The 13,355-nt window shown below is 45.9% G+C and overlaps 1 long non-coding RNA gene across 1 annotated transcript; it reads right to left on the reverse strand.

Annotated features, from left to right (window-relative positions):
* Window positions 1-5,471: 5,471 nt before the first annotated feature.
* Window positions 5,472-6,992, reverse strand: LOC144806536 (uncharacterized). The gene is made up of 3 exons (XR_013605823.1): window positions 6,915-6,992; window positions 6,341-6,459; window positions 5,472-5,563 (listed from the first exon to the last, which is right to left on the reverse strand). It is a non-coding gene; the product is annotated as an uncharacterized LOC144806536 (long non-coding RNA).
* Window positions 6,993-13,355: the final 6,363 nt, after the last annotated feature.

A 13,355-nucleotide genomic window follows, 5' to 3' on the forward strand; every position in this document is an offset into this window, starting at 1 on the left:
GTGTCCCCTTCGAAGCTTCAATTCTGTGTCCAGCAAGTGGTCTACTTAGGACACTTACTGTCCAAGAGGGGTAGGCAGTTGACACCAGACCGTATCCAGTTAATAGTGAGTCTTCCTCAGCCCAGGACCCAGAAGGAGGTACGTGCTTTTATCGGCCTTACTTCTTATTGTAGACAATGGATTCCCCAGTATGCATTTCTAGCCAAGCCACTGATACAGTTAACGACACAGGAGGCAGCCGTATCGACTGTCCTCCCTTGGACATCTGAACATACACTTAGTTTCAACGAGTTAAAGAAAGCCCTATGCCAAGCTCCAGTTCTAGCAACACCGAACTACAGTAAGCCTTTTACACTTTTCGTTACAGAACGTGAAGGTACAGCATTATCTGTTCTTACACAAGATCAAGCAGGACAATACAAGCCCTGTGCTTATTTTTCGAGCACACTAGATCCTGTAGCCCAGGCTCTGCCTGCGTGCCTCAAGTCAGTTGCAGCCACAGCACTAGCTATCAGACAAAGTGATTCCATAGTTTTAGGACACTCCTTGACAGTACAAGTCCCACACTCCGTGGAAGTTCTTTTAAACCGAACACAAACACAGCACTTGACAATTGCACGTTTAACAGGTTATGAATTGACACTGTTTCAGCCACACATAGATATTAGACGCTGCAACATCCTGAATCCTGCTACACTGTTACCATCAGTTAGTTCAAATCCTGCCGCACACGACTGTGTGGAAGTAGTCAACATTACGACAAAGCCAAGACAAGACCTGACAGACATTCCGTTACCAGATCCTGACCTGACACTTTATGTGGATGGTTCATGTATGAGAACTAGTACAGGAGAACTAGTCGCCGCGTATGCAGTGACTACTGACACTGAAGTTATTGAAACACACCGTATTGATACCCTGTCCGCTCAAACAGCAGAGCTAGTTGCTCTGACACAAGCCTGTATACACGCCAAGAACTTGAAAGTTAATATTTACACAGATTCACGCTACGCATTTGGAGTTGTACACGACTTTGGAGTGCTCTGGCAGGAGAGAGGTTTCATGACTTCTCATGGAACCAAGATTCAGCATGGTTTCCTTATCCAAGCTCTGTTAGATGCAATACATTTACCGACATCTATCGCTATCATGAAATGCAAAGCACATACGAAAGTCACTGACATTATTTCTCAAGGTAATGATCTAGCAGATCGCACAGCCAAGCTTACAGCACAGACTCCAGACATTCCAGTTAACATGACACATACTCCAGATCCGATTACATGTATGACAGTTAAGGACCCTACACAAGATGTCATAGATATCCAGTTACATGCTACTCCTGAAGAAATCAAGAAATGGTCCGAACAAGGAGGGGTCCAGACAGATCAAGGATGGGTGACGAAGGGTAGGACCGCATGGTTTCTCCCCGACTCTATGGTTCAAGTCATCATTAATACCGCACATAGTCCAGCACATTTAGGAGAAAAAGCTATGTTAGACAGTATCCAGAACATTTGGTTCAACAAGCATTTACGAGCTGCAGCCAAGCAGAAAGTCCGTACCTGTATGATATGTTGTCAGTTTAATCCAGGTAAAAGTGTCCCGGTGGAACAAGGTGGTTTCCAGCCTCCTGACCACTCTTTTGAAGTCCTCCAGATGGATTATATTCAGATGGAGCGATGTCGAGGTTTCAAGTATGTTCTTGTAGTTGTATGCGCTTTGTCCAGATGGACAGAAGCATATCCAGTCCCAGATTACACAGCCGCGACCACTGCCAAGCAGTTGGTTCGTGAGTTTTTCCCTCGATATGGACTCCCTAGAGTCGTATATTCTGATAACGGTCAGCCATTTTCATCTGAGTTGATGAAGCACGTTTCCCTGTTGTTAGGGTACCAGTGGAAGTTTCATTGTGTACGCCATCCTGAAGCAGCCGGTCTAGTCGAGAGACATAATCAGACTCTGAAAATCCGAATTGCCAAAATATGTAAAGATAAGGGTGTGGACTGGCTAGTAGCTCTGCCAGTTGCTTTGTTTTATATGCGCATGGTCGCACATTCCAGATCAGGTCTGTCCCCGTATGAGGTCGTATTCGGCCACCCCCCTAACATGTGGGGTACTCCTAGACCCCGAAGTATTACTGATGTTTCATGTAATATGCTGACAGATTACCTAGCTTCCTTGATGTCTGCCCTCAACTCATGTCGTTCACAGGTTGCCGCCACATTTCCAGACAATACCGAGGTGGCACCGCATGAAATCGTTCCAGGTTCGATGGTGCTCGTACGTAACTTCGACAGATCAAGTCCGCTGGAGCCACGTTGGAAGGAGCCCCGTCAGGTCCTCCTCACCACCCGTACAGCTGTGAAATTGGAAGGACGCCGCGGCTGGGTGCACCTTTCGCACGTCAAGAAATTCTACGGATTGAAACCGGTCTCTAAGAACATTTCCCAGGATATCAAGACTTGTCAAAACATTGTTCCTAAGGACTGTCCCGCAAATGACATTGACACAACCCCTCCCCTGTTAGAGAAAACTCCGCAGCAGGAGTATAAACAGAAATTAAGGTCTAGTAAAATAAGTCAGTCAGTTTGATTGTATAAGTCCTCCCCTAGGTGAAACGGTTAGACTGTTTCTGACATGTATAAAATAGACCCCCATAGTGAGAGAGTCAGTCAAAACTCAATCCGATGTATCGTTTTTCTAAGTTTCATATTATTTCTCAGCCTTTTGATTTCCTGCACTAGTTACGCATTTTTCCTGTGTTTTCCAGTTCCTCATGTAAATAAGCCTTCTAATGTTACAGTAGAGCACACGTTTAGTGATCTGCCTCCTCACGAATATTCATACCGCCTCGCTATGCGTAACAATACATTTATCCGCATGTTACATTACTCACATCAAACCAGCAATGCCACTAATTGTTGGGTGTGTGGTCGACTCCCCCCTTTCCAGACGTCAAAGGGAGTTTTGCCACTCTTTCCTTATCCTTTTTCACATAATGGTTCGTGTGGAGCATGGTCCACGTTAACGTCATCCTTAACAGATATGTCTTTTCTTAACAGCACATGTTTCCCAGACAAGCAAGGTTTCCCCCACAGAACAGGTTTAGATCTAGAAAATGAAGTGTATAATTTAGGTAACTATTCTTCGAATTTTATGGTCCTGAATGTTCAGTCTGATACTACTCCAGACTCACCTGCTATTTCAGTATTACCAGTCAAAGGCGAATTATGTGTCCGTAATTATGGTTCTGTACACGTAGGACATAGTGATTGTACTACTATTATCCAGTATAGTGACAGTGGGAAATCTATTTTTAAAGCTTCACGTCATTCTTATTTTGTTTGTGGTCAAACCGCATATGTTCGTCTGCCCCTCGATTGGGAGGGAACCTGTTACATTGCCTTCCTACTGCCACCTGTTTTCCTAGCCCCACCTGACTACCATAGGAATTCCTTCCTAGTACATACTAGACACAAGAGAAACCTCCCGATTGTCGATTATACTGAAACTGCTGCAGAGCAATTCATTGATATTGATAAAGGTGTGTTCCCTTATTTAGGTACAGTTGTAAACAGTAAGCTAATCCGTAGGTTAACAAGAACCCTTGAAGTTGTAGTAGATGAGACTGCCTCCGCTCTAGGTAACTTAACCGAAGAGCAATCCTTTATGAGAATTGTTGTGCTCCAGAATCGTCTCGTCCTTGACGTCATACTGGCCGATAGGGGCGGGGCCTGTAGAGTCATCGGATCCAGTTGTTGCATTTTCATTCCAAATAACGCGCCGTCTGTTTATTCAGCTATAACCAGACTTCATAAAATTGCCCATCTGTTACACCAGGATCCAGGCACCTGGACATGGTCCGGTTGGTTCTGGAATATAATTTCCGCCTGGGGATGGAAAGTCCTGTCCTTTCTAGGTATCGCAGTAGCGATCATATTCAGCTGCTGCCTCTGTATACAATGTGGCCCTGCGATTTGCGGCATGTGTGCTACCTCTTGTATTCCTAGTCCCAAGTCCCGTTCTAAATCCCGTTCCAAGACAATTCGAGATGAACAAATGGTACTGTATGAAATGATAGATGGTATCATGAATATTGATGTTTCCTGATGGAAACGTAGTGACAAGGAGGGAATGTGGAAAAGTAAATTTTGCCATGTTCTGTGTCCCTACGTGTCATCCATCATATTATGTGTGCATGACCAATATGCATATGTTATTCCCCATGTCCGATTCAAGACGCAATTATAGTTGTGTCCACCTCTGGTATGTCATTTCCCAGTCCCCATGAGTAATATGAGTATCAGGCCTATGTAAAGTAATGTTGCCACGTTTCTCAGTGTGCACGTTATTTCATTATAAAGTCCCCGTTTCCAGGCCTCAACAGGGCCCGGACATCAGATTCAGCTCCTGTCTCCTGAACCCTCGCTGAGGAGCGATCCAGCCCCCACCTGTATCCTCGACCTTCCACTTACTTCCTGCCTCGCAGTGCCCGGTGCAGCTTGGCTCTGCCTCTGAGTCTGCCAAGACTATGTTATGATTCCAGCTATCAGTTTAGTCCTCCTTCTCTGCATTCCTAAGCTACTGAACTGCATCAATAGTTTCCGTCATTGTCTAGCCTTCACGGCTCCATGTTAAGAGAAATACTGTATTTAATGGTCATTTAATATTCTTCATCACGCACTATATGTAGAATAAATGCATGCTCCAGTCTAGAGTCAGTTAGCTTTTCCCCTCATGACTTCTAGTTTATATCAACATGTTCCCTAAACATCAGATACTAGATAGGGTTTAGGTACCAGTCGCTCCGACCCTCCAGACTTTAGTCTCTGCTCCTAGCACAGAGTTCATAGCCCCCAGCTTCTCCTCGTAACACGTCATTGCCAGTTTGCGCGCACCACCAGGTTAGAGGCCCCGGCTCCTTAGGTAGCCCCCTCCTATGTTTCCGCCCATTCATGACATATTCTGTTACGTTTGTATCACATGTCTGAGTTACACCTTCTTTTTACTCTTATCTTTCGCGACTGCTACGCGTCACGCCTTCTGCTCCACCCACTGCTACGCCTACTGCAATGTAATGCTATGTGTTTGCGTTATGTATATATGCTCATGTATTGTTATTAAAAGGCAGCGCGCTCATCCCAGACCCAGCCCCAGCAGCTGCTGGGCCCTGTCATCCTATTCCTATGCAGGTTGTCCTGTTCCTGTCCTTATGCTGTATTAAACCTGCAAAAACTCCTACTACCTCGAATCTTGACTCTTATTTATTGAGCTATCTGTTATGATATATGTCTAGTCAAAAATAGGGTATTATTTATTTATTTACCACAAAGTCCCCAATTTAATTATATTCAAATGGCATTAGATTTATGGAATTCCCCCTTCCCACCCCCACAACAGAAGCAATCCTATGGATTACCTAGATACCTGTGTGTGTGGTTTGATTGCCACAGTTGTCCTTGAGGACTCCGGTTCTGGTGTGCATTACTGGGTCAATGGTGAAACATGAACATGAAACCTCAGTCAACGCGTTTCGTTCTAGACGTGAACTTCGTCAGGGCTGGAAGTAGAAACATAAATATAATACATAAGTATCAAATACATGCAAAGTGTACAATTCCAACATACATATAAACAAAAAAAAACATTCTTGGACCATAGATAAATACAAGACCTAAAGGATTTAACACCTAAAGAAATATTGCAAAAACACATTTTGTACATAAATTAAAAGGACAATTTATACAAACAACAACCAAAAAATAATCATAATGAATAAAAACCTACACCCGAGTGAGTATACATGATACTAAAAAACTATTACAAATGAGCCTACGCAATAGAATTGCCCCAAGCATGTCAGTCACCAGCTGGTGAGATGGCGGTCCAGCAATTACATATTGCCAATAAGGCTCCAAGTTTTTGAACCATATGTTATGCAAAAATTGACGCTAACACAGCGATGGTGGGACATGATTAATCACTGTATGCATTATGAGAATGGAACGTAATACGTCACTGTTTGCAAAGCTTGAAACCAGAAAACAGAAAACCACAAACCGTTTGTAAATTTGTAAAACAAAAAAATATATATTATTATTGGTGAGCGAACCTTTTGCGAGTTGCCGTATAAATCAGAAAGATTGCAGTAATAGAAAAATGTGGCCAAAAGGCTGTCATTTTAAAACCTTGTGTTGAAAGACAGTCACTTTAAAACATTATGCTGGAGTCACAAACCAGTGTGATGCCTGAACATGGCCCCTAATAATTTTCTAACTGGAGATATACCTGCAAATTTGCGCCGATGTCAACAAGATCACTGTTAAAATGTACCTACCCCGGAATTTGGAAGATAGGTCTGAGTCACAGTACTGCAGACGAGGAAGTGATTTGGTCTCGAAATCCGTCAAATCATACATCAATTATTGTAGCCTCCATGATAAGGGCCAATGCGAGCTAGCAAAAAAATTAAGATCGAAAAATATAACCGTAAATAATCACACCATTTTTCTAAAACGCACGTCTTAAAAAATGCTTCATAATACATGCAAGAACAGTCCAAAAGCGTGCATAAACACCGTACTTTCGCCTAAACTAACACCGTGCTAGTGAGTCATCCAGTCGTTGACAAGAAAGAATAATAAGGCATGACTAAGTGCACACGTAGTAAGCTGAATCTTAAAAAGAGGGGCCGGCACAGCCACCCGTATGGATATCTGCAAAAGATGTGATTGGCACAGCGCTCACATTGTAACGATACTATATTATGAAAATAGAATGTAAAAGTGCCGAGACACTGTCTGCACTATAGTTCACCAATAGCTAATTGTTACAAAAGGGGCAAAGTGGCCGTCAGAAATTCCTACCAATGAATCCCACATAGCCCTACTCATACAGTGATATGCGCTTACCTCAAATCAAAGTGTCGGTGTCTCGGGTCTTCACAGAGTGAATGGCGCACACAATCAGGCGTCTTAAATAATGCCTAGTTCCCGTCAAATACAGGGAACTGAAAAGATTTTTAGAAAAAAGACTAAGTTGGCCACAATCCAAGTTCCGTTTAGCGGAAAGACAGACATACTCGTAATAGTAGAAACAGTAGAAAGAACAAGGGCATCACGTGTTACGTAACAGTTCTGCTTCGGGTATATTGATTAAAGTCATAGAACCCAAAAAGATAAAAAAGAAGAAAAAGTAAAAACAAAAAACACAATAATACCCAGTGTATATTATACGAATTCAGATGACACCTAACATATCCATGCAAACAGAAGGCCGCCGGATGTCCTGTATGAACCTACTAATGGTTCCAACTGTAATGGCCAACCGCAATCTAATGTGGCATATCTCAAGAATGCAAATTGTTCAAAGCATATTAATTTGAAAACTCGTGCCGTAGGAAGAAAAAAAATAATAATTACAAACTAGTGCCAAACGGAATACATACATACCAATGTATTCTGAAGAAAAGAAAGAGAGAAACAATACTCTTATTTAAATCTTAAAAGAAAAAATAAACAGAAAAATTACAAACTATGGCCAAACAGAATACATACATGCCAATGTATTCTGAATCATTATTCCATAATGGGGAAAGAGAGTGGCTAGGAACAGTCAGTATCTCAGCGGAGAGGGTAAAAACAGAAACTGGTGTCTTAACAGAGTATGTACTTTGCAGAGGGCAACGCCCATGGGGAAATACCAGAATAAAAATGTGTCTTATTAAGCAACAACAGTTAGGTAGCACCAAAATCAGTCAGCATGAATAACTGCTGAAAAGTCCACAGTCTATACAGGAATCAGAACAGAGAACATATGATGGCCACCACGAACATATAAATTACATGCAAAATTTCCTAAAAGTGGACAGGAAGCATATAATGAATCAAAAGGGTGGGCAGACTGTGTATATATATATATATATATATATTGATGGAAATAGCCTGGAAATAAGCTAGGTTAGTCAGGGATGATTTCAGTTGAGGAAATGGTGGAATTCATGGTCCGTTTTATGACCTCTGTCCACGGCCCTCAATCTACAAATCCATTTAGCTTCCACCTGTCGCAACGTGAGTTCTCTATCCCCACCCCTGCTGTTTGGTGGCACATGGTCAATCCCCAAAAATTTGAAGTTTGTATCCCCATTATGAGCATTGCGATAGTGATCAGTCATTGGGTATCTATTGTCTTCATGGACAAGTGCACGGCGATGTTCCTGAATTCTCTTCTTGAGATTACATGCAGTACTGCCAACATAGATCATCTTGCATGGACATTCCAGAATATATATCGCATACTGCGTGTTACAATTAATAAAGTGTCTAATGATATATTTTTTACTGCCATTATATTTAAACTCACTGCACTTATTGAGACCAAAAATACAAACATTGCACGTGGAACATGTGTAAAATCCCCCAGGAGCAGGTGGAAACCATGTGGTCGGCGGTTTGGTGGTAATGTAACTTAGGCAGAGTGTATGTCTCAATGTTTTACCCCTTCTATATACAAGTGAAGGTCTCTGGCTAATGAAGGGCCGCAATTTGGGAATGTCCACCAATAAATGCCAATGTCTCCTAAATGCTTGAAAGATCTTCTTACTACGTGCAGTATAGTTTGTGTAAAATGAGACCTTGTCTCCATGGAAACCAGTACCTCTGTCCTTTTTGGTATTTTTCGTTTGCAATGTACCTATTCTAGGAAGGTTTTGTATACGACGTTCTGCCTTGTCTAGTGTATCCTGTTCATAACCCCTCTTAGCAAATCTTTGTTTGATATCCATAACGTTTTTCTTAAATTCAGTCTCCCTACTGCAATTACATCGTGTCCTAACCATTTCCCCATAGGGGATATTGGAGACAACTGATCTGGCATGTGCACTGGTGGCGTGCAGAATACTGTTGCACAAAGTAGCTTTCCTAAACAAGGTGCTCTGAACCACGTGGTGGTGGTGGATGTGGTGGATGTGGTAGTAGTGGACGTGGTGGTGATGGTGGTGGATGTGGTTGCAGTGGATGTGGTGATGGTGGTGGACATGGTGGTGATGTATGTGGTGTACATGGTGGTGGTGGTGTTAGATGTGGTGGATGTGGTGGACATGGTGGTGGATGTGGTGGTGGAGGTGGATGTGGTGGTGGTGGTGGTGGACATGGTGGTGGTGGACATGGTGGTGGTGGATGTAGTGGTTTTGGTGGATGTGGTGGTGGTGGATATGGTGATGGACGTGGTGGTGGGTGTGGTGGTGGTGGTGGATGTGGTGATGGTGGTGGTGAATGTGGTGGTGGTAGGTGTGGTGATGGTGGACGTGGTGGTGGAGATGGGTGTGGTGGTGGACATGGTGGTGGACGTGGTGGTGGTACTGGATGTGGTGGTAGTGGATGTGATGGTGGTGGACGTGGTGGTGGTGGATGTGGTGGTGGACGTGGTGGTGGTGGGTGTGGTGCTGGTGGACGTGGTTGTGGTGGGGGTGGGTCTCATGGTGGTGGACATGGTGGTGGTGAACGTGGTGGATGTGGTGGTGGTGCACGAGGTGGTGGTGGTGGACATGGTGGTGGTGGTGGTGGTGATGGACGTGGTGGTGGATGCGGTGGTGGTGGACATGGTGGTGGACGGGGTGGTGGATGTGGTGGTGGTGGACTTGTTGGTGGACGTGGTGATGGTGGTGGACATGGTGGTGGTGGACGTGGTGATGGTGGTAGACATGGTGGTGGTGGTGGACATGGTGGTGGTGGACGTGGTGGTGGTGGTAGATGTGGTGGACGTGGTGGACATAGTGGTGGTGGATGTGGTAGTGGTGGATGTGGTGGTGGGGACGTGGTGGTGGTGGACATGGTGGTGGTGGATGTGGTGGTGGTGGTGGATGTGGTGGTGGATGTGGTGGTGGATGTGGTGGTGGATGTGGTGGTGGTAGTGGATGTGGTGGTGTTGGCTATGGTAGTGGTGGACATGGTAGTGGTGGATGTGGACATGGTGGTGGTGGTGGACGTGGTGATGATGGTGGACATGGTGGTGGTGGACGTGGTTGTGGTGGATGTGGTGGTGGAAGTGGTGGTGGTGGTGGACGTGGTGGACATGTAGCACAGAATTCCCGGGAGCTATAAATACACGCTGAAGTCAAAATCCTTGCTTTATATCGATTTTACGCGTGGACGATCCTGTCCCACGCGGTGCAAACTCTGTGCCCAGCCAGTATTTTGTGTGGGACCGGCCGTTCAGCGTTACTTGCATCTCGGCAGTGTGCCACATGTTTACTATCAGATTTAAGTTTTATGGGCATCACGAATATTGGCCTTTTCATAGATCAGGTTTTTCCCAATTGTACAACTTGAACACAGCAATCCGCCACAAAGAAACAATATTTCCTCAAAAAAGAGTTACTTTCTCGCAAGTTCCCTTTAAAAACGCTTTCCTTCCCATTATCAAAGCTGGTGCGGGTTAATGATCTTTTCATATCGGAACAAATTAAAAGGTGCAGCATTTAAAATGTTAACATAATAACCCACAAGCAGATATCTTCGCAGACTAGGGTCCTTAAGCGCTGTATTGGCGAAAATTACAGAAAATCTGTGAGGGAACACAGACATTGACATTTTACACTAGGGCAATCCCCACACACGCACGTAAGCATGCACACACGCACCATTCTCTGTTCTTGATCACAGAGCTGCTTTGGGACTTGTCAAATTAAAGTGTGCGGCCTGCTGTGTTTTTCTGAGTGATTACACCCCTGTGCGTGTGGATTACCCATACCTTAGAAAGCTCATGAGCGGCAGGAGTAAACAGCTGCGGAATAACTGCCCCCTGCTGACTCATGGCATGCAATCCTACTCGGAGCCTCGTATACCACACATGTAATAATACAGAACAGAACAGCCTTTCGAGTGGATGACAGTGTAGGACACATAACTTTCAAGCCAGTAACTCCCCCATGCATGCACTCATCCTGCACACACTTTCCTCAAAGCGACTTCCTAGCTGGTGACCCACATGCATGCACTCACCCTGCAAACACTTTCCTTAAAGCGACTTCCTAGCTGGTGACCCCCATGCATGCCTTCACCCTGCACACACTTTTGTCGCAATAACTTCCGAGCCAGTGACCCCCCATGCATGCACTTACCTTGCACACACTTTCCCTGCGGTGACTTCCTAGCAGGTATTCACCATGCACGCACTCACCCTGCACGCACTCTCCCTGCAGTGGCTAGTGGCTACCTAGCTGGTGACCCCCTTTGCACACACTTTTCTTGCAGTGACTTCCTAATCAGCTGTGGTGACTTCCTAGCTGGTGACCCCGATACACGCACTCCCCCTGCACACACTTTGTTGTAGTGACTTTCTGCAAGAAGCCTCTCTATGCACAATCTCACTGACACACTCCCTCTGATATAACGTCTGCACAATGGTTCCCGGTGCACACATTTCTCTGAAGACACGCGCCTTACACACACTTTCCATGAGGGGTGTCACAGCGATATATGTACCGCCAGCGCGTTTTCAGTGCGTTTTCAGGGCATCGGTGACGTATCACGCACTGCTGGCAGACAGTTGTTCTCAGACACTACCAGCACTCACAGTCCCCTCACAATCACGCTGCACACACCTTCAACGAGCAGCCCTACATCGCTGCACACAGCCCTCCAGCAGACAGTCATAACACACACTGGTTCACTCTCTCCTTGCTTCATCACCACCTGCACGGATGCAACCTTCACACGGTGATTCCATACACTCACTATCACCCGTGCACACATCCACTCTCCCCACAGTGACTTCTTGCAGTGTGCGCCCTATCCACACCTCAACCACACGTGTGCACACACAGTCCCGGTAGACAGGGACTCCCCCCCATACAAACTCACTCTTTTCAAGATCTCACTATGACAGCTCACTACCAGACGCGCACCTCTGATCACTCCCCGAGTTACACCTTCAACCAGTGACGCTCTGATCGGCCTCACTCCGTGGGGCATCCAATCTCACACCAGAGGGGCGCCCGTTTACACACTTATCACACTATCTGCTCCATCCTTTTGTTGTTGTTAGCCACTGCCATGGTACTCCTCACTGTGGTAGTGCCCCCAGCCTCCCCTCTTCAATGCCCTCGATGAAGTCTGCAGGGATCCCCTCTCGTGCACAGCTCCCAGGTACACGTCAGTGTCCTTCTCCCACCAGCAATGTCCCCTCTCCCCCCTTGCAGGGCATCCCTTGCCCCCTGCAGCCCCCGTCCCCGAACCCTGCGTTACCCTTCTAACCCCCGAATTACTGCTTGTCTACTACAGTGCCCTTTCGCTCCCTCTTCAGCACATCTGTTACCCCCACCAGGCCCTCTCTCGCTCAAGCAGTGCAGCTTTCACACCACCTGGAGTTCTTTCTCACCTCTAGCAGAGCCCCTCTCACCCTTAGTAGCGCCACTCTCATCCTCAGCAGCACCCCTCACAGCGCCCTCTCACCACCCCACAGCGCCTCTCATATCCTCGCAGCGCCCATCACACCCTCGCAGCGCCCATCACACCCTCGCAGTGCTCATCACACCCTCTCAGCACCCATTACACCCTCGCAGCACCCATCACACCCTCGCAGCGCCACTCTCATCCCCAGCAGCACCCCTCACAGCATCCTCTCACCACCCCACAGCGCCTCTCACATTCTTGCAGCACCCATCACACCCTCGCAGCACCCATCACACCCTCGCAGCGCCCATCACACCCTCGCAGCACCCATCACACCCTCGCAGCACCCATTACACCCTTGCAGCGCCGCTCTCACACCAGCTACAGTTCTCTCACCTCTCGCAGCCCCCTCTCACCCTTAGCAGCCCCCCTCAAGCTTTGAAGCCATCGCTGTTGCATATTTATCTTATGCAACTAACAACCATTGACAAAGCCAATAGTCCTGGCTTGTAGTAGATGTAATGTTACTTGTTGTATATGGATGGAATGGCGAAGCAGCAAAATACCAGTGGGGCGACACACTATGCCGAGCATGGATTTTCAGTTTGGGTTTTTAAGCCATGTCCTTCATTACATCGACCACGTCCCTCTGGGAGCCATCACAAGGTTTTTCATTCCACTTAAAGCCCTTCCTCCGGTATAGTGACTTCCTGCTGAACAGGGAGAACAAGTTCACTCAGACTTGGCAGTCCGCTCCAGAGAGACTAATCCATGCCCGGGCCCCTCATCCATTGGCACCTTGTGATTCTTACAGCGTTACAGTTCATATCTCATTCCCCTTATTGGATTTTGTCATTTTAGTGTCATTTTGTTCAATACATTTTACTTTTTTTTTCTATTTTGGTTTGGTTTTTTTATTGTTTTGCATTTTGACTTTTACTTTTTTGGTTTCTGCATAAA

This window comes from Lissotriton helveticus (genome assembly GCF_964261635.1).
Source record: "Lissotriton helveticus chromosome 1_1 unlocalized genomic scaffold, aLisHel1.1 SUPER_1_unloc_81, whole genome shotgun sequence".
Lineage (NCBI taxonomy): Eukaryota > Metazoa > Chordata > Amphibia > Caudata > Salamandridae > Lissotriton > Lissotriton helveticus.